The sequence below is a fragment of the Myxine glutinosa genome, chromosome 11 (genome assembly GCF_964187855.1).
Source record: "Myxine glutinosa chromosome 11, kmMyxGlut1.1, whole genome shotgun sequence".
Lineage (NCBI taxonomy): Eukaryota > Metazoa > Chordata > Myxini > Myxiniformes > Myxinidae > Myxine > Myxine glutinosa.
The window spans coordinates 56,736,603-56,755,760 of record NC_136271.1 but is presented as its reverse complement, the minus strand read 5'-3'; the positions used below and the strand labels follow the sequence as shown (position 1 = coordinate 56,755,760).

The following is a 19,158-nucleotide window of genomic DNA, read 5'->3' as shown; positions in this document are numbered from 1 at the left end:
AATAGCATTAATATAAAAAATAAACTTTAAACAACATTCGTGACATAAACAAATATTTAAATCCTGATGTGAAGTTCCGTACGATTGTCATGTTCCGTACATTGTGATGTGAAGTTCCGTACAAATGGAGAAGATTGTCATGGGGACCGCAAGGCTAAGCCCCGCTCTAGCAGGGGAAATGGCCTTAAAATGCATGTTGTTGTTTGTTTGTTTGTTTGTTGTGAAGTTCTGTACGGTTGGGTAAACATGATTACAAATTCAAAATCGTAATTGTATTCACTCAATTCCAATCATCAATTGATACTTTAACAAAACGATTAACACGATTAACGTTTAACGATTTAACATTACGATTTAATGACGGTTGTATTGGGATATTATCAAACCCGCGTATTGCCGTCATCTGTCCACTTCCGCATTCGTGTCAGGTTCATAATTCTCATCAAAATCCTAAACAGTATTTGTAGAATTTCAATAAAAGCCACATCACTGTTCATATTGGTAAATATTATTCCATCGTGTTTGGAAAATTGGAAAACAATATAGCCTATTTTACTCCAGGGGGCCCAGGATTACTTACCCAAAATATCGTTGCAATCGGTTCAGCCATCTTTGTGGTACCTTCAAATGGACAGACGGACATTTGGTGAATTATAGTAGGACTAGTGGGGTCACCCGTGGGAATCCCACGGGCATGGACGTGTGTGACATTTCGACATATTGAGTTAGATGCTGCACATTCATTTTTACAAAATGGTTACTGGCAATTCATCAGATCCAGAAATGGTGTAATGAACACAATTTATTTATTTCACATAATATGTGACCCCTCACTCCTCTTCACCTGACACTCTCCTCTCTCCACCCTCACGCCTCTCCAATCCCACTCCTCCTCACACCCCCCTCCAACACCTCCTCACACTCCTCTCCAATACTTCCTCACACTCCTCTCCAATCCCTCACACTCCTCTCCAATCCCCCACACTCCCCTCCAATCCCTCACACTCCCCTCCAATCCCTCACACTCCCTCACTCTCCCCTCCAATCGCTCCTCACTCTCCCCTCCAATCGCTCCTCACTCTCCCCTCCAATCGCTCCTCACTCTCCTCTCCAATCGCTCCTCACTCTCCTCTCCAATCGCTCTTCACTCTCTCACACACACGGTAGTGGGACACACACACACACACACACACACACACACTGGAGAGTGGGTGACACACACACACGGAAACTCGAAAACAATTTTTTTTCAATTAAATTAAATTAAAGATTTCAGGATTTAAAAAAAATTAAATAAAGATTTCACGATTGTAGTTCCTGCAGCTGTGAAACGCATTTTCTTTGGGTGGTGTATAATCGCTCCGAACGAAACAGGCATTACCTCGTTTCCTTTGCTCGAGTTGTTCTGAAAGTAATTCATGATCGAAGACGTGTTGATCGAGTCTTAAAATGCACATCGACATACAGAGCATACAGAAGCCGATCGTCGGCCTATGGAGCCATGACTCTTCTTCATTTTTAAACTTTAATGTATCGATAACTTTTCGCTTTACAAAGTAAAAATAGATTAAAACCAAACGTTATTAATAAATATTGTATTCCATAGTTAGTTTACATTATTATGTAAATTTTTGAAGTACTGTATTGTTTCATTCCATGGTTGGAAAAGAGTTGACTCGCTTAAAACAAACTTTGTGTATACACCCCAGGGATATGGAAAAATATAATTACACTTCGATTGGATCCTGAACTTCAGTATTCAATCGCTGTATTTTTACTAAGTGATAATTTAAATAATGAAGTCCTGGGAACGTTCTCTCCTCTCTCCTTCCCCGTGCCGACGTAACAGTCGACATTCAAAACGGCGTTGGAATACATGTCGCCGATTTTCTCAACTTTAGCTGAAACTGAGACTTGAACCATCCCAGCGACTGTGATGGTGAATTAGTCGAGATAAAGCCGTGAGGGAGACTCAATGAATGGCCTTTATGTTACAGGCCTTTGAGAATTCATTTCGTTCTATAAACGGAAACTTTCATGGGATTCTCTTCCCGTTTTTTTTCAACCGAGTTTAACACTATGTTAGCGACTGTTAAAAATGAAATGATATATCGAATTAGAATTGAAATAAACCTGTGTGAGAGAGAAAGACAGCACGGGCCTAACTAAACAGGCCTCAAAGCTATTCGAGAAGGAGGAGTGGGTGTGGGATGTGGGTGGAGCTACTCTGCAAACCGAGTAAGCCACACCCCCGGACAGACGTCCAACAGACAGACAGAATCACCTACGGCTATTATAATATAGATATACATGCAAACGTGCAGAGGAATGGGGGGTGGGGGGGGGGAAGAGGGGTCCCCCAGTTGTGTATAAGCCCTTCATATTTGTGAGGGTTACATTCCTGGAAAACCTCACGAATGCAGAATTTACAAATACGGATACTATGGTTTTAATGGGGGAAAAGAGGGTTGGGTTTGCAGCTTCAACTGAACATAGGGAGGATATGGTAAATATTTAATAACTATGATTAAAATAAATAAATTATCATGTATAGAACCAAGGGTTAAAAAAAAAACAAAAAAACCTTTGACGATGCTGGTGGTGCTGGAGGGATAGTCGGAAGGATTATTCCTCGGGATTATTGTCCAAGGCCTGTCTAACACATTCACTCGTTCACCTCTTTCTTTTGACTCTTTCCAGCAGACTCACCTTTCCCATTCATCTTGCATTTGGAGGCCATGATTAAAGGCAATTAATAAGCAAAAAAAGCACAAGTTCACAATACCGGTTTGAGAGATGTTTGCAGCTCAGGAACTGCCGTAAGACAGGACAGGGTGAGTGCCCAAGGTGGCATGCCCACACTGTGCAGACAAACCAAATACAGTACTCGCTGCACAATATCATCATCTGCAACAGGAGGCGATAGGGTGATGTAGTGTAGCAGGTAAAACACAAATGCCGGTGTAATCATTGAAATTGTGTTAGAAGCATGAAATTAATCATGAGTAGTCCATAGAAGGAACATTTTTCAAAATTCCAATTGGAGATGAAAAAAAATTCAAAATGGCTGCCAATTTCAAGATGGTGGCCATCTGAATCACCAAATCAAGTGAGGAGCTATTACCAATTCAACTTCAATTGCAAAGTAGGTGTTAATATTTGAGATTTGTCATGCTTTTGCCTTAGAGCTTATACCAATTTAAGACTTTATCCCCTTTATCCCCAATTGGGAGGCCTTCCCCCTAATAATGTAATGTACCCTCTTGTTTTTGTATCAATGTACCCCAGTCCTGTTTTTGTGTCAATGCAAGATCTATTAGATGTTAAGACGTTAAATATGCATTCTTCAAAACGAGGGCCACCTTTGTGAAAATGATGTAAAAGTGAGAAAGATATCAGAAATGGAAAGGAGGCTAAAGCACATGCTTTTCGGCCCATTCATCTTCGTTGTGCACAAATAACTGTTGTTAAGTTATCATAAGAAGGTACCTAACTCACAGCTATCTATATACTAAATAACCGAACTGTGGTTTTTGATTGGACAGACGGACCATGGGTGGACTACCTTACACCCATAGGCTGGACAGCTGGCCTCGGCCGCCATGTTCCTGCTAGGGTCGGCCCAAGCCATCTGCGAAAGCATTTTTGTTTTCATTTTGAAATTCTGCGAATTCTGTGAAAAAAGCATCTGCGAAATAGAAATTCACAATCATTTTGAATTTCATTTCAGTTTTACCTTCAGTGTAAAGCAAGGATTATCAAGTATACATTGATTATCAAGGCCAAACATAGCACATTAGGGCCTCAGGCTTTTGGCCTTCAGTCCTCAAACGGCTTATTTCTCCCAAGCGATCTTGTTTTTCTTGTGAAGATAATATATTGAGACTGCCTCGGTGTTTTTTCTTTCTCCAAAGTGATCGTGTTATTGTTGTTGTTGTTAAGATAATATAACAACAACAACAACAGGCATTTTAAGGCCATTTTCCCTGCTTGAGCGGGGGTTAGCCTTGCGGTCCCCATGACGATACTCTCCATTTTGCCCTATTTTATGCAACTCCCCTTGTTAACCCCCTTGCCCGCATTTCTTCTTCCACCATCTTTAGCCAAGTCTTTCTCGGTCTTCCCCATCCTCTACTTCCTTCCACATTCATTTCCATCACTCTTCTCAACCAGTCACTTTCATCCTTCCTCAACACATGACCAAACCATCTCAAACTGTTTCTCTTCACAGCATCCATCACAGGCTCTATTCCATCATCTTTCGCAATTCATCATTTGTCTTCCTCTCTCTCAACGATACTCCACACATCCACCGAACCATTCGCATTTCCACCCTTTCCAGCCTTTTTTGCTGCTCTACGTTCATTACCCATGTCTCGCTCCCATAAATCATAACACTTCTCACACATGCAGCATACACCTTTCCCTTCAGCTTCAACGACACTCCCCTCCTCGTCAGCACGCCACTCAGTTCCCGAAACTTCTTCCATGCATATCTCACTCTCGCAACCGTTGCTGAGTCTGATCCACCTCCATTCAGCATGTCTCCTCGGTAGCAAAATGTTTTTACACCTTCCAGCTTCACGCCGTCTCCAAGATCCAACTCAACATTTCCTCCACTGCAGCTCCCTCTGTCCACACGTTGCACTTGAATGTAGCTGCCATACTGGTTAATGACCCTCTCAGACCACCACATATTTATGAACCCACTCAGCGCACATTGTACATTGAATGTAGTTCACTCTGACACCCTTCCTGCACACAGCACATGGCCATTTCCCAGTTCTTTCCACCTCACCACATGCTTTACCACTTGCCATCACCTTCGTTTTTCCGATATTCACCTTCAGACCTTTTGTCTCCATACATTCCTTCCACTTGTTCATCTTCTCCTTCAGTCCATCCATACTTTCCGCAATCAACACCAGATCATCTGCATACAACAACTCCCACGGTAAACCCTCCTTTACGTTCTGAGCTAGCACATCCATCACAGCTAGAAATAGTAGTGGACTTAGTACCGACCCCTGATGCACTCCCACCTTCACCTCAAACTCACCACTGTTCCTGGCCTTCGTCCTTACAGCTGTGCGCGCTCTTTTGTACATTGCCATCACTACTCTGATCAACCTTTTCCTCCACTCCTAACTTCCTCAATGCCCATGTCACTACTTCACGTGGATCCCTATCGAATGCTTTCTCCAGATCAACAAACCCAAGAAACAACTTCTTCCTCTTCTCCATGTACATCTCCTACAACTGCCTTACAAAGCGTGTCTGTCGTTCCTCTTCCTGGCATAAATCCAAACTGCATTTCGTCGATCTTCACCTTCTTCTTTATCCTCCTCTCCAACATCCTTTCCAATACCTTCATTCCCTGCTCCAATACCTTTATCGCTCGATACGAGCCACACTCCAGAGGGTCACCTTTCCCCTTGTATATAGGGATGAGGGTACTCGGTTCCCAATCCACTGGAATGGGGCCTTCTTTCACCAAAAAGATTACAGATCTCTGTCATTCTCTTGACACCCCAACTTTCCGCTGCCTTCAACATATCTCCCACAACTCCTGTCGGCCCTCCTGCTTTTCTACTCTTCATTGCTTTTGTCACTTCCTCAACTTCCTTCTCAGTTATCTTCTCTGCCGGTCCTAAAACTGGGTTACTCTCTATTTTGCCATCCCATTCATTCTCTGCATTCAACAGCATTTCCATATATCTCTTCCATCTTCTTTAATTCCATCTGGGTCCACAACGATTTGTCCCACTTCATCCTTCAAGCAACTCAACCCCATCACATCGCACCTCTTTCACTATCTGCTTTGCAATTCTGAATATCGCTCTCCGACCCTCTTCCGAATCCAAGCGTTCTCCAAACATTTTCCTGCATGCCTCCTGCGCCTTTGCTACCTCTTTCTTTGCAGCCTTCTTGGCTGCCTTATAACTTTCATGTTCTGCCTTTTCTGCTCCTGTACCCTTCGCCTTCTGCCACTCCTTGAACTTCTTCCTCTTCTCGTCAATCCTTTTTCCAACTTCATCATCCCACCACCATGTTTCCGAGTGCCTCGGTGGTCCTTTAGTCCATTCACATACCTCACCAACGGCTCCCAACAGACTATTTTTCATTGACATCCAACCACTTTCAAGCTCAACCACATCATCCGCTACCACCTCAGCCTCTCTTTTAAGGCCTCCCTCACTGTCACCTCTTTCAGCCTCCACACCTTCATTCTCGGTTGGTACTTCACCCGCCGAGCTCTCCTCGCACCTTTCACCCTTATGTCGCAGACAACGAAGTGGTGCTATGAAACAGCCTCCTCCTCTGAGATCACCTTTGTGTCCCAGAGGTTCCCCCTAACTTGCTTACGCAACAACAGGCAGTCAATGGTTGTCGTCGACCCACCTGACGTGCATATGACAACCTTATTGTCCTTTTTCTCGAACTGAGTATCACAAATCAACAAACCAGCTCCATCAGCAAACTCCAAAATCCTTTGACCTTCTCCATTCCTCATACCATATACGTAACCCCCATGAACTCCCTCAAAACCATCCATACTCCTTCCCACATGTCCATTTTGGTCTCCTCCTTCCACAACTTCCTCATCTTTCACATCAGAACATGTCATTCTCTTTCTCACTCTAATCACATTCACCACACTGTCTACAAACTCCTCAGAAAACAGGACATCAATACCATGCATGCCTTCCGGGCACCCTTGCCACACAAACTTGTATTTCTGTCCCTGCCTACCCTTCACCGTTCTCACACCACTTCCCTTCCATCTCGTCTCCTGCACACACCATACAGTGCGTTCAGAAAGTATTCAGACCCCTTTACTTTTTTCACATTTTATTATGTTGCAGCCTTATGCTGAAATCGTTTAAATTCATTTTTTCCTTCATCAATCTACACTCAATACCCCATGATGACAAAGAGAAAACAGGATTTTAGAAAGGTTTGCAAATTTATTAAAAAGAAAAAACTGAAATATCACATTTACATAAGTATGCAGACCCTTTGCTATGACACTTGAAATTTAGCTCAGGTGCCTCCCATTTCTCTTAATCATCTTTGAGATGTTTCTACAACTTGATTGGAGTCCACCTGTGGTAAATTCATTTGATTGGACACGATTTGGGAAGGCGCACACACCTGTCTTCATAAGGCCTCACAGCTGACGATGCATATCAGAGCAAAAACCAAGCCATGAGGTTGAATGAACTGCCTGCAGAGCTCAGAGACAGGCTTGTGTCGAGGCACAGATTTGGGGAAGTCTACAAAAAAAATTCTGCTGCATTGAAGGTTCCCAAGAGCACATTGGTCTCCATAATTCTTAAATGGAAGAAGTTTGGGACAACCAGGACTCTTCCTAGAGATGGCCGCCCGGCCAAACTGAGCAATCGGGGGAGAAGGGCCTTGGTAATAGAGGTGACCAATAACCCGATGGTCACTGGCTGAGCTCCAGAGGTCCTGTGTGGAGATGGGAGAAACTTCCAGAAGGACAACCATCACTGCAACACTCCACCGATCTGGGCTTTATGGCAGAGTGGCCAGACGGAAGCCTCTCCTCAGTGAAAGACACTGCCACGCGAAGTAGTGACATGGGCATTGATGAAGTTGGGAGTGGAGGAATGGTTGATCAGAGCCGTGATGGCAATGTACGAGAGAGCGCGCACAGCTGCAAGGACGAAGGCTGGGAACAGTGGTGAGTTTGAGGTGAAGGTGGGAGTGCATCAGGGGTCGGTACTAAGTCCACTACTATTTGTTTCTGTGATGGAGGTGCCAGCTCGGAATGTAAAGGAGGGTTTACCGTGGGAGTTGTTGTATGCAGATGATCTGGTGTTGATTGCGGAAAGTATGGATGGACTGAAGGAGAAGATGAAAGACCTGTTTTCTGAGTGAAAGGCATTAAAAGAGAGGCTGAGTATGGCAGAGGATGATGTGGTTGAGCTTGAAAGTGGTTGGATGTCAATGAAAGATAGTCTATTGGGAGCCGTTGGTGAGGTATGTGGATGGACAAAAGGACCACCAAGGCACTCGGAAACATGGTGGTGGGATGATGAAGTTGGAAAGAAGATTGACGAGAAGAGGAAAAAGTTCAAGGAGTGGCAGAAGGCGAAGGGTATGGGGGCAGAAAAGGCAGAGCATGAAAGTTATAAGGCAGCCAAGAAGGCTGCGAAGAAAGAGGTTGCAAAGGCCGCACGAGGCATGTTGGAAAATGTTCGGAGAACCCTTGGATTTCGAAGAGGGTCAGTCAGCGGTATTCAGGATTGCAAAGCAGATAGCGAAAGTGAGGTGAGATGTGATGGGGGTTAGTTGCTTGGAGGATGAAGTGGGACAAATCGTTGTGGACCCAGATGGAATTAAAGGAGATTTTTTTTTTTTTTTTTTTTTTTTTTTTTGTATACAAGATCGAGGCTCGTGAAAGAGCGAAAATTAATCACACAGAAAGACAAACAGACACATAAAACAAATAACATCGGGAGCGGTAGACAAGATGGGGAGAGAGGGGGAAGGACACAAACACAACATTTGAGAGCAGGGACCGAGAGACATGGAGACATCGAGAGATCTGTGGGAGGGAGAGGGCTTTGGGGGGGAGGCATGTGAAGGGGGGAGGCATGTGAAGGGGGGGAGGCATGTGAAGGGGGGGGGGGGTGGGAGAGGTATAAACATATGGACACTGCCAGGATTTCCAGGAAATAAGTTGGAATTTCAAATAAGGTGGATCTGGGGTGAATTAGTGGGGGTAGAAAAGATCAAGGTTATGGATGGGGGAAGATAAGAGATGGTGGTGAACAGCTGTTTTAAAGACCTGGAGGGAGGAGAGGGATTGAAGGGAGTGTGGGAGTTTGTACCACAGGCGGGAGAAAAGAGGAATGAAAGAGTGAAGGTGAGCAGAGAGCCGAGATTTCGGCAGTTTAACCATCAGAGGGTTGCTGGCAGATCTTGTGCGACCTGTAGGAATATTTGGGGGACAGAGCACGGAGAGAGCTGGGGGAGCAAGGCCGGAGAGGAGTCGGTAGAAGACAGAAAGACCACCTACCTGCCTGCGGTGAGTGAGTGAAAGGCCCTCAGAGATAGCTTCATCGCGGGAGATTCCAATGATTTTGAAAGCTTTGGATTCAACAGCGTGAAGCCGAGCCAGGTGTGAGGCAGGAGCACCAGCCCATAGGGGAGAACAGTATTCCATTGAGCTGCGGATGAAAGCCTTGTATGTGGTGAGGAGCTCAGGTGTGCCGAGGAAGGACTTCGCACGACGGAGGATGCCCAGTCGGCGACTGGCTTTGGAGGCCAGCTTGGAAATGTGGTTTTCCCAAGAAAGATCATGGCAGATAGTGAGACCCAAAAGCTTGAGTGACAGAACTTCTTGGAGAGGATTGTTGAGAAAGTAGATGGGAGGGTTGTCCAGTCGATCTTTTCGGAGAGACATAGTAAGAGAGTGAGATTTGGCAGGATTGAAAGACATGTTCCACTTGTTTGACCAGTCTGTGATTTTGTCCAGGTCTTCAGAGAGTGAGGAGGCTGCAGACTGCCTATCTGAGGGAAGAGGAATGGAGCGGCAGAGAGTGGAGTCATCAGCAAATAGATAGAGAGGATTTTCCAGAGAGTCAGAGAGATCATTGATAAAGACCAGAAAAAGCACAGGGCCCAGCACACTTCCTTGGGGAACTCCAGCCTGAACAGGAAGGGGAGATGAGAGAAATCCATTCAGGGCCACACGTTGACTACGACCAGAGAGGAAGTCCGCAAGCCATGCATGGAGATTTCCATGGATACCATAGGAGGAGAGTTTGGTGAGCAGAGCTGGGTGCCAGACCGTATCAAAGGCCCTTGATATGTCAAGGGAGACAGCTCTGATTTCCTGTTTGGCATTCAGGACCTCCATCCATTGTTGAGACAGCAGAAGCAGCATGTCCAGAGTAGAGTGACCTGGTCTGAAACCAAATTGATGATCAGAGATCAAGCCATTGGAGAAGAGGAAAGATTTCATATCCGAAGCAATGATGGATTCCATGACTTTGCTGATAATTGGGAGCAGGCTGATTGGTCTGTAGTTGCAAGGATCTGTTTTTGCACCTTTTTTGTGTAAAGCGGTAATGTTAGCTGATTTCCAGGATGCTGGCAGATGACCTTGAGCAAAAGATAGGGTGAAAAGAACAGAGAGAGGGTGAGATAGAGCGGCAGAGCAGGATTTTAGGACCCGTGGGCTGATGCCGTCTGGTCCAGTTGCAGAATCAGAGTCGAGGTTTGACAAAAACTCCTCCACCTTGTCAGGAGAGAAGGACACAGAGTCCAGGAGCATTTGGGTTCGACTGGGAAAGGTGGGAACAGAGAGAGATGGGTTTGGGACTAAGGATTTCGAGGCGAACACAGAGTTGAGGCATTCGGCTTTGTCACGTGCGATGTCAACTGTGTGGCCATTTGAGGTAAGGGAGGGGATGGAGGGGGAACAAACACCAGAAACGGATTTGACCAGACGCCACCAGGATTTGGAGGAAGGAGACAGGTTTGAGAGTTCATTCTTGAGTGAGGAGAGATAGTGCTTCCTGGCACTCCTGAGGGTAGACACACACTTGTTCCGAGCTTGGTGGAAGGAACTGAGATTTCCTTCAGTTGGATTAGCCTTCCAAGAGGCAAAGGCAAGTTGTTTCAGGGCAACTGCCTCACCACAAGATTCAGTGTACCATGGACGGGAGGAAGGGTAAGACAATTGAAGGCGAGATGGGATAAATCTGTGCATGAGAGAGATCAGTTTGCTTTGGAAGAATTCCCAGGAAGAATTGATGTCAGAGGCAGTGGAGATGGGAGACCAATCCAGACGATTGATGGCTGCTTGAAGACCGTCCCAGTCGGCCTGAGTGAAATGCCAGACTCGTCGACGCTGAGGAGGCTCTCTGAGAATGGCCAGAGAGATGTCCACTTTGACAAGCACATGATCAGAAGAACCGATTGGAGCAGAAGAAGAGCAGCAGACATTAGCAGGGAAGTTTGTCATAACCAAGTCTAGAAGAGAAGATACTCCATTGGCTGAGATCCGGGTCGGGAAATTGACAGATTGTGTCAATCCCAGTGAGTCACAGAAGTCCTTTGCTGAGGTGCCATGACTAGTGAGAGAGGAACCCACACCCAACCAGGTGGCATGATGACAGTTGAAGTCACCACATATGAGGAAGAGAGAGTTGGGATGAGTGGATAGAAGTTGGTCCATGTTGTCAGACATTGAAATGTAGATGGAGTCATCACTGTTTGGGGGACGGTACAGAACACATATGAACAAAAGGTGGGAGCGGAGAGGAAGCCGTAACCAGAGGTACTCCTGCGGGTGAGGAGGAAAGAGAGCAGTGCAAGGAGAGTGAGGAAGAGAGTTTTTGACAAAGATAGCCACCCCACCACCAGGCCGAGGCTCAGGTCTATCATACCGGAGGAGGGAGTAACCAGGAAGAGATATTAAGGAATCAGAGACATCTTGAAGGAGGAAAGTCTCTGTTAAGCAGATCAAGTCTGGATTGTCAGAAGCAACCTGTATGGAGAGATCAGTCAGGTTTGAGCGAAGGCCCCGGATGTTTGAGGTCCATACCGTTAATGAAGAGAGAGGGGGAGCATCGGGTACAGGACAGGGGAGGGGAGGAGTAGGGTAAGATGAAGGATGAGAGGGGGAGGTAGGGAGAGCAGTTGATAGTGTTTCAGATGTTGCAGAAGAGTTCCAAGAAAGGGAAGGATGAGGAGGATGAAAGGTTTGCTGGTGAAGGGATGCGGCACAGTGAGGGGTTGTTTGAGGGGGGGCAGAGGAAAGTAGAAGGTTTGGGGGGGTGGAGGTATGAGATAGAAGGGAGACGAAGTGGGGAGGAGGCAGCTTGGAGGAGGAGGGTGGAGGAGAGAGAATTGGAGAGGAATGGTATGGGGGGAGAATTGAATGGGAGGGATTGGGGGGGAGTTTTGAAGGGGAGGAGTGAGGGGGGAGTTTAGGAGGGGAGGGGCAAGGGGGGAGTTTTGGAGGGAAGGGGAAAGGGGGGAGATCAGGAGTGGAGGGGCAAGGGGGGGGATTAGGAGGGGAGGGGCAAAGGGGAAGTTTAGGAGGGGAAGGGCAAGGGGGGAGTTCAGGAGTGGAGGGGCAAGGGGGGAGTTTAAGAGTGGAGGGGCAAGGGGGAAGTTTCGGAGTGTAGGTGCAAGGGGGGGGGGATTTGGATGGGATGGGCAAGAGGGGAGTTTAGAAAGTGGATGATTAATGAAAGACGAACATTGATAACAAATTGGGTTTGTTGTGATTTTCAAGTTAGCAATCCGGTTCAGGATGATGGAGGAGGGATGGAATGAATGTGAATTTAGACCATGTAGTGAGGGAGACGTATAAGATATTGAATTTCTTTTTTTTGAAGTGGAATGAGTTGGAGAGGAAATTGAGAAAAGCCTTTTAAATAGGAAGAAAAACAGCGTGTTGTAATATACCACTGAATAAAAAACAGAAGGGGAAAGGTTTAACATATTTAAAAATATTTAAACAGAACTATGAACAATCTTATATGCACAAAAATACCAACGGGGGGAGAGCCGAGAGGGACCACCACGAGTCACGTGAACAGGGCAAACGGTGGATGGCAAGGAGATAATGGGGGTGGGGCGAACAGCACACCTGGACAGAAAATACAGGATGAGACAACAGTACACGTGGAGAAAAGAAAAGAAATGTTTGTTTTTTTTTTGTTTTTTTTTGGGGGGGGGGGGTGGGGAATTAGAACGTTAGACAGTATTATGTTCGGGGTAGAAGGGAAAAAACCAAAAGCCAAGCAAAACACACTTAAGTTAACAAAACACCGACGGGGGTACAACTACAAGGCCACACACAAGGGCAGAAAACGATTAATTAATTACGAGTTACAGGAAATTCAAACCAAAACTAACTATAATCAAACAATATCACATGGACGATAAAATAACGAATTGAAATTTGACAATCTATCTGGGGAAATGGGGGAGAAACACGTGGTCGAAGAACGAACGAACGAATAAGAATGAATAAACGAATGAGCACAGAGAAGGTAGTCTTTTTTTTTTGTTTTTTTTGAGTTGAGATTTACATAAGGAAGTAGGCTTTGGGGTGGAAAGACTGCGAAAACAGAGAACGAAAGTTATTGGATCACAAACGACAGGCGCTGAGAGAAAAACAAAGCCTCAAGGTTGTACAGTGTACACTGTACAAGACCTCGAGACGACACGAATTAACGCGATTTTCAATACAGGTATGAAAGATTTGCACCGAAAATCTTTGACGGGACAATAAACGTACATACACCATAAAAGAAATACAGTTATAACGAAAATACAAATTGGAACAATGACTTAACTTCGATTTCGATGGAGAGCGTGGAGACCTGCGAAAAAACGAACCGTCGCCAGCAAGACCGGAAACGGAAGGTCTCCATCGAAATCGAGATGGAAGAGATATATGGAAATACTGTTGAATGCAGAGAATGAATGGGATGGTGTTACGGAGTCGTCTACAATCTCCTGGTCTCGGTAACCTCCGAACCCCGAGAGGAAACCCGGCAGAAAAATATATTACCCCGTGTTGAAAATCAATAGTGAAACCACACCAATGATTATAAATGAACAAACTTGTATTATAAGTCACACACAGGTAATACGGTACAGCAAATGGTCATTCAGAGTGCACTCTATATATATATCTTATGTAAAGTAAAGTGACTCACTGCTCTGCCAGCAAATGAACGGACACTCCTCAATGTCTCTGACTTTTCCCAAGGCAAATGTGATTCGCTCCAGCTGTCGATGGAACGAAAGCCGGTCGAAGCCCGAATCTCGCTCTCCAGTCGATATCCGAAGCGTGTACAGTGGGCAAGGGTGCTCTTCCCGCCAAACTGTACAACGGCGCCCTCCCGAGGCACACCTTCACCCTACCTCAGCAAACCGTAACATAATTTGGAGACAAAGCGGTCTCACCCACTCATCCCCGACAGACGGTAGGATGTTGGGGGTGAAGATGACACGAAGCAAACGCTCACCGGTGTCCGAAGCACGGGGTTCAAAATGGCTGACGGCTCTGCCTTGAGCCGATGCGACGAGGCAAGGATTCGTCGGAATCTCAGCGCCCCCAAATCTGTCTACGCAGATTTCTCCACTCCAGTGAATAATCTTATCGCCGGATGTCCCTTCCAGGAACTCAAAATCCCCTCGCGGCCGTCGGTAAACCTGGCTCGTTATCGAGCGCTGACGTCACCCTCCTCTCTGATTTTGCGCGCGCACCTTTTTTTTTTTTTTTTTTTTTTTTGTATACAAGATCGAGGCTCGTGAAAGAGCGAACATTAATCACACAGAAAGACAAACCGACACATAAAACATATAACATCGGGCGCGGTAGCCAAGATGGGGAGAGAGGGGGAAGGACACAAACACAACATTTGAGAGCAGGGACCGAGACACATGGAGACATCGAGAGATCTGAGAGAGGGCGAGGGCTTTGGGGGGGGGGCATGGGAAGGGGGCGGTGGGAGAGGTATAAAACATATGGACACTGCCAGGACTTCCAGGAAAGAAGTTGGAATTTCAAACAAGGTGGATCTGGGGTGAATTAGCGGGGGTAGAAAAGATCAAGGTTTTGGGTGGGGGAAGATAAGAGATGGTGGTGAACAGCTGTTTTAAAGACCTGGAGGGAGGAGTGGGATTGAAGGGAGTGAGGGAGTTTGTTCCAGAGGCGGGAGAAAAGAGGAATGAAAGAGTGAAGGTGAGCAGAGAGCTGAGATTTCGGCAGTTTAACCATCAGAGGGTTGCTGGCAGATCTTGTGCGACCTGTAGGAATATTTGGGGGACAGCACAGAGAGAGCTGGGGGTGCAAGGCCGGAGAGGAGTCGGTAGAAGACAGAAAGACCACCTACCTGCCTGCGGTGAGTGAGTGAAAGGCCCTGAGAGATAGCTTCATCGCGGGAGATTCCAATAATTCTGAAAGCTTTGGTTTCAACAGCGTGAAGCCGAGCTAGGTGTGAGGCAGGAGCACCGGCCCATAGGGGAGAACAGTATTCCATTGAGCTGCGGATGAAAGCCTTGTATGTGGTGAGGAGCTCAGGTGTGCCGAGGAAGGACTTCGCACGACGGAGGATGCCCAGTCGGCGACTGGCTTTGGAGGCCAGCTTGGAAATGTGGTTTTCCCAAGAAAGATCATGGCAGATAGTGAGACCCAAAAGCTTGAGCGACAGAACTTCTTGGAGAGGATTGTTGAGAAAGTAGATGGGAGGGTTGTCCAGTCGATCTTTTCGGAGAGACATAGTAAGAGTGTGAGATTTGTCAGGATTGAAAGACATGTTCCACTTGTTTGACCAGTCTGTGATTTTGTCCAAGTCTTCAGAGAGTGAGGAGGCTGCAGACTGCCGATCTGAGGGAAGAGGAATGGAGCGGCAGAGAGTGGAGTCATCAGCAAAGAGATGGAGAGGATTTTCAAGAGAGTCGGAGAGATCATTGATGAAGACCAGAAAAAGCACGGGGCCCAGAACACTGCCTTGGGGAACTCCAGCCTGAACAGGAAGAGGAGATGAGAGAAACCCATTCAGGGCCACATGTTGACGACGACTAGAGGAAGTCCGCCAGCCATGCGTGGAGATTTCCATGGATACCAAAGGAGGAGAGTTTGGTGAGCAGAGCGGGGTGCCAGACCGTGTCGAAGGCACGTGATATGTCGAGGGAGACAGCTCTAATTTCCTGTTTGGCATTGAGGACCTCCATCCATTGTTGAGACAGCAGAAGCAGCATGTCCAGAGTAGAGTGACCTGGTCTGAAACCAAATTGATGATCAGAGATCAAGCCATTGGAGAAGAGGAAAGATTTCATATCCGAAGCAATGATGGATTCCATGACTTTGCTGATAATTGGGAGAAGGCTGATTGGTCTGTAGTTGCTAGGATCTGTTTTTGCACCTTTTTTGTGCAAAGCGGTGATGTTGGCTGATTTCCAAGCAGATGGCAGTTGACCTTGAGCAAAAGAGAGGGTGAAGAGAACAGAGAGAGGGTGAGATAGAGCGGCAGAGCAGGATTTTAGGACCCGTGGGCTGATGCCGTCGGGTCCAGTTGCAGAATCAGAGTTGAGGGTTGACAGAAACTTTTCCACTTTGTCAGGAGGAAAGGACACGGAGTCAAGGAGCAGCAGGGTACGACTGGGTATGGTGGGTACAGAGAGGGATGGGTTTGGGACACAAGATTTAGAGGCAAACACAGAGTTGAGGCATTCAGCTTTTTCACGTGCGGAGTCAGCTGTGTAGCCGTTTGAGGTGAGGGAGGGGAAGGAGGGGGAACAAACACCAGAAACGGATTTGACCAGACACCACCAGGATTTGGAAGAGGGAGACAGATAAGAGAGTTCGGTCTTGAGAACGGAGAGATATTGTTTCCTGGCTCTCCTGAGGGTGGACACACACTTGTTTCGGGCTTTGTGAAAGGAAATGAGATTTCCTTCCGTTGGATTTGCTTTCCAGGAGACGAAGGCAAGTTTTTTCTGGGCAACAGCCTCACCACAAGATTCCGTGTACCATGGACAGGAGGAAGGGTATGACAACTGAAGACGAGATGGGATAAATCTGTGCATGAGAGAGAGCAATTTACTTTGGAAGAATTCCCAGGATGAGTTGATGTCAGAGGTGGTAGAGATGGGAGACCAGTCCAGATGATTGATGGCTGCTTGAAGACCGTGCCAGTTGGCCTGAGTGAAATGCCAGACTCGTCGACGCTGAGCAGGCTCCCTGAGGATGGTCAGAGAGATGTCCACTTTAACAAGGACATGATCAGATGATCCGATTGGAGCAGAAGAAGAGCAGCAGACATTTTCAGGGAAGTTAGTCATAACCAAGTCCAGAAGAGAAGATGTTCCGTTGACTGAGATTCGGGTCGGGAAATTGACAGATTGTGTCAGTCCCAGTGAGTCCCAGTGAGTCGCAGAAGTCCTTTGCTGAGGAGCCATGGCTGGTGAGAGAGGTACCCACACCCAGCCAACTGGCATGATGACAGTTGAAATCACCACATATGAGGAAGAGAGAGTTGGGATGAGTAGATAGAAGTTGGTCCATATTATCAGACAGCGAGATGTAGATGGAGTCATCACTGTTTGGTGGACGGTACAACACACATATGAACAAGAGGTGGGAGCGAAGGGGAAGCCGTAGCCAGAGGTATTCCTGGGGGTGAGGTGGAGAGAGTGCAGTGCAGGGCGAGTGAGGAAGAGAGTTTTTGATAAAGATAGCAATCCCGCCTCCAGGACGAGGCTCAGGTCTATCATACCGGAGGAGGGAGTAGCCCGGGAGAGATACTAAGGAATCGGAGACATCATAAAGGAGGAAAGTTTCTGTTAAGCAGATCACGTCTGGTTTGACAGAAGCAACCTGTATGGAGAGATCAGTTAAGTTTGAACGAAGGCCCCGGATGTTTGAGGTCCATACCGTTAATGAAGAGGAAGGGGGAGCATCAGATACAGAACAGGGGGGAGGAGGGGTAGGGTAAGATGTGGAAGAGGTGGAAGAGGTAGGGAGAGCTGTTGAAGGTGTGTCAGAGATTTCAGAATAGCTCGGAGAAAGGGAAGGATGGGGCAGACAAAAGGTTTGATGGTGATTGGGTGAGGCACAATGAGGTGTTATTTGAGGAGGGGGAAGAGCGAGGCAGAAGGTTGGGGGAGATGGAGGTGAGAGTTGGAAGGGGGAAGAAGCGGGGAGGATGCTTTGAGGAGGGGGAGTGAGAGGGGGGAAATTGAGAAGCAATGAGGGTGGGGAGATTTGAAGGGGAGGGGGGAGTTTGGGAGGGAAGGGACAAGGGGAGGGATTTGAAAGGGATGGGATATGGGGGAGATTTGGAGGGGAGGGGTGAGGGAGGAGTCTAGGAGGGGAGGGGCGAGGGGGCGTCTTGGCGGGGAGGGGTGAGGGGGTAGTTTAGGAGGGAGGGGGCAATGGGGGAGATTTGAAAGGGATGGGTGATGGGGAAGATTTGGAGGGGAGGGGTGATGGGGAAGATTTGGAGGGGAGGGGTTATGGGGAAGATTTGGATGGGAGGGGTGAGATTGGATTTTAGAAAGAGTACGATTTATGGGAAACGAACATTTATTGCAAAATGAGTTTCTTGTGACCTTCGAGTTAAAAATACGTTTAAGGACGCTGGATGGAGGATGGAGTGCAGGAGAGTTTAGGGAATGTAGAAAAAAGGCACTATAGGAGATGGATATTTTTTTTGGGATGAATTGATTTGGTGAGCAAGTCGAAAGCAGCCTTTTAAAGAAGAAGAAGAAAAAGGTGTTATAAAATATGACGGAATACATAACTTGAGGGGAAAGTGTAAACATTGAAGGTTAATAACAGTGAAAACTATCTGGGGAAATGGGGGAGAAACACGTGGTCGAAGAACGAACGTTCTTCCACACTAATACTCTTCCTCTTCACCTCATTGTCTTCTCCTTCAGTTTCCTGTTTCACTTGCAGTTATCCTTTTTAACTTTTGATAACCGTTCATGAATAATAAACCTTGTGAAACTAATAATAATACATAATATCAGAAACATGTCCAGTGGGTGAAAACCACAATAACGGAAGGCACGAATCCGTAACAATGGCAACATAGAGAGTAACCCAGTTTTAGGACCGGCAGAGAAGATGACTGGGAAGGAAGTTGAGGAAGCGATAAAAGCAATGAAGAGTAGAAAAGTGGGAGGGCCGACGGGAGTTGTGGGAGATATGTTGAAGGCAGCGGGAAATTGGGGTGTGAAGAGAATGACAGAGATCTGCAATCTGGTGGTGAAAGAAGGCCGCATTCCAGTGGATTGGGAACTGAGTGACCTCGTCCCTCTATACAAGGGGAAAGGTGACCCTCTGGATGGTGGCTCGTATCGAGCGATAAAGTTATTGGAGCATGGAATGGAGGTATTGGAGAGGAGGATAAGGAAGAAAGTGAAGATTGACGAAATGCAGTTTGGATTTATGCCAGGAAGAGGAACGACAGATGCGCTTTTTATTGTGAGGCAGTTGCAGGAGAAGTACATGGAGAAGAGGAAGAAGTTGATTCTTGGGTTTGTTGATCTGGAGAAAGCATTCGATAGGTTTCCACGTGAAGTAGTGACATGGGCATTGAGGAAGTTAGGAGTGGAGGAATGGTTGATCAGAGTAGTGATGGCAAT

General features: G+C 46.6%; 1 protein-coding gene across 1 annotated transcript in view; it reads left to right on the top strand.

Moving 5' to 3' along the window:
- PWWP3A (PWWP domain containing 3A, DNA repair factor) overlaps positions 1 to 19,158 on the top strand; it is a 68,479-nt gene that overhangs the window by 30,074 nt on the left and 19,247 nt on the right. The window lies entirely within an intron of this gene.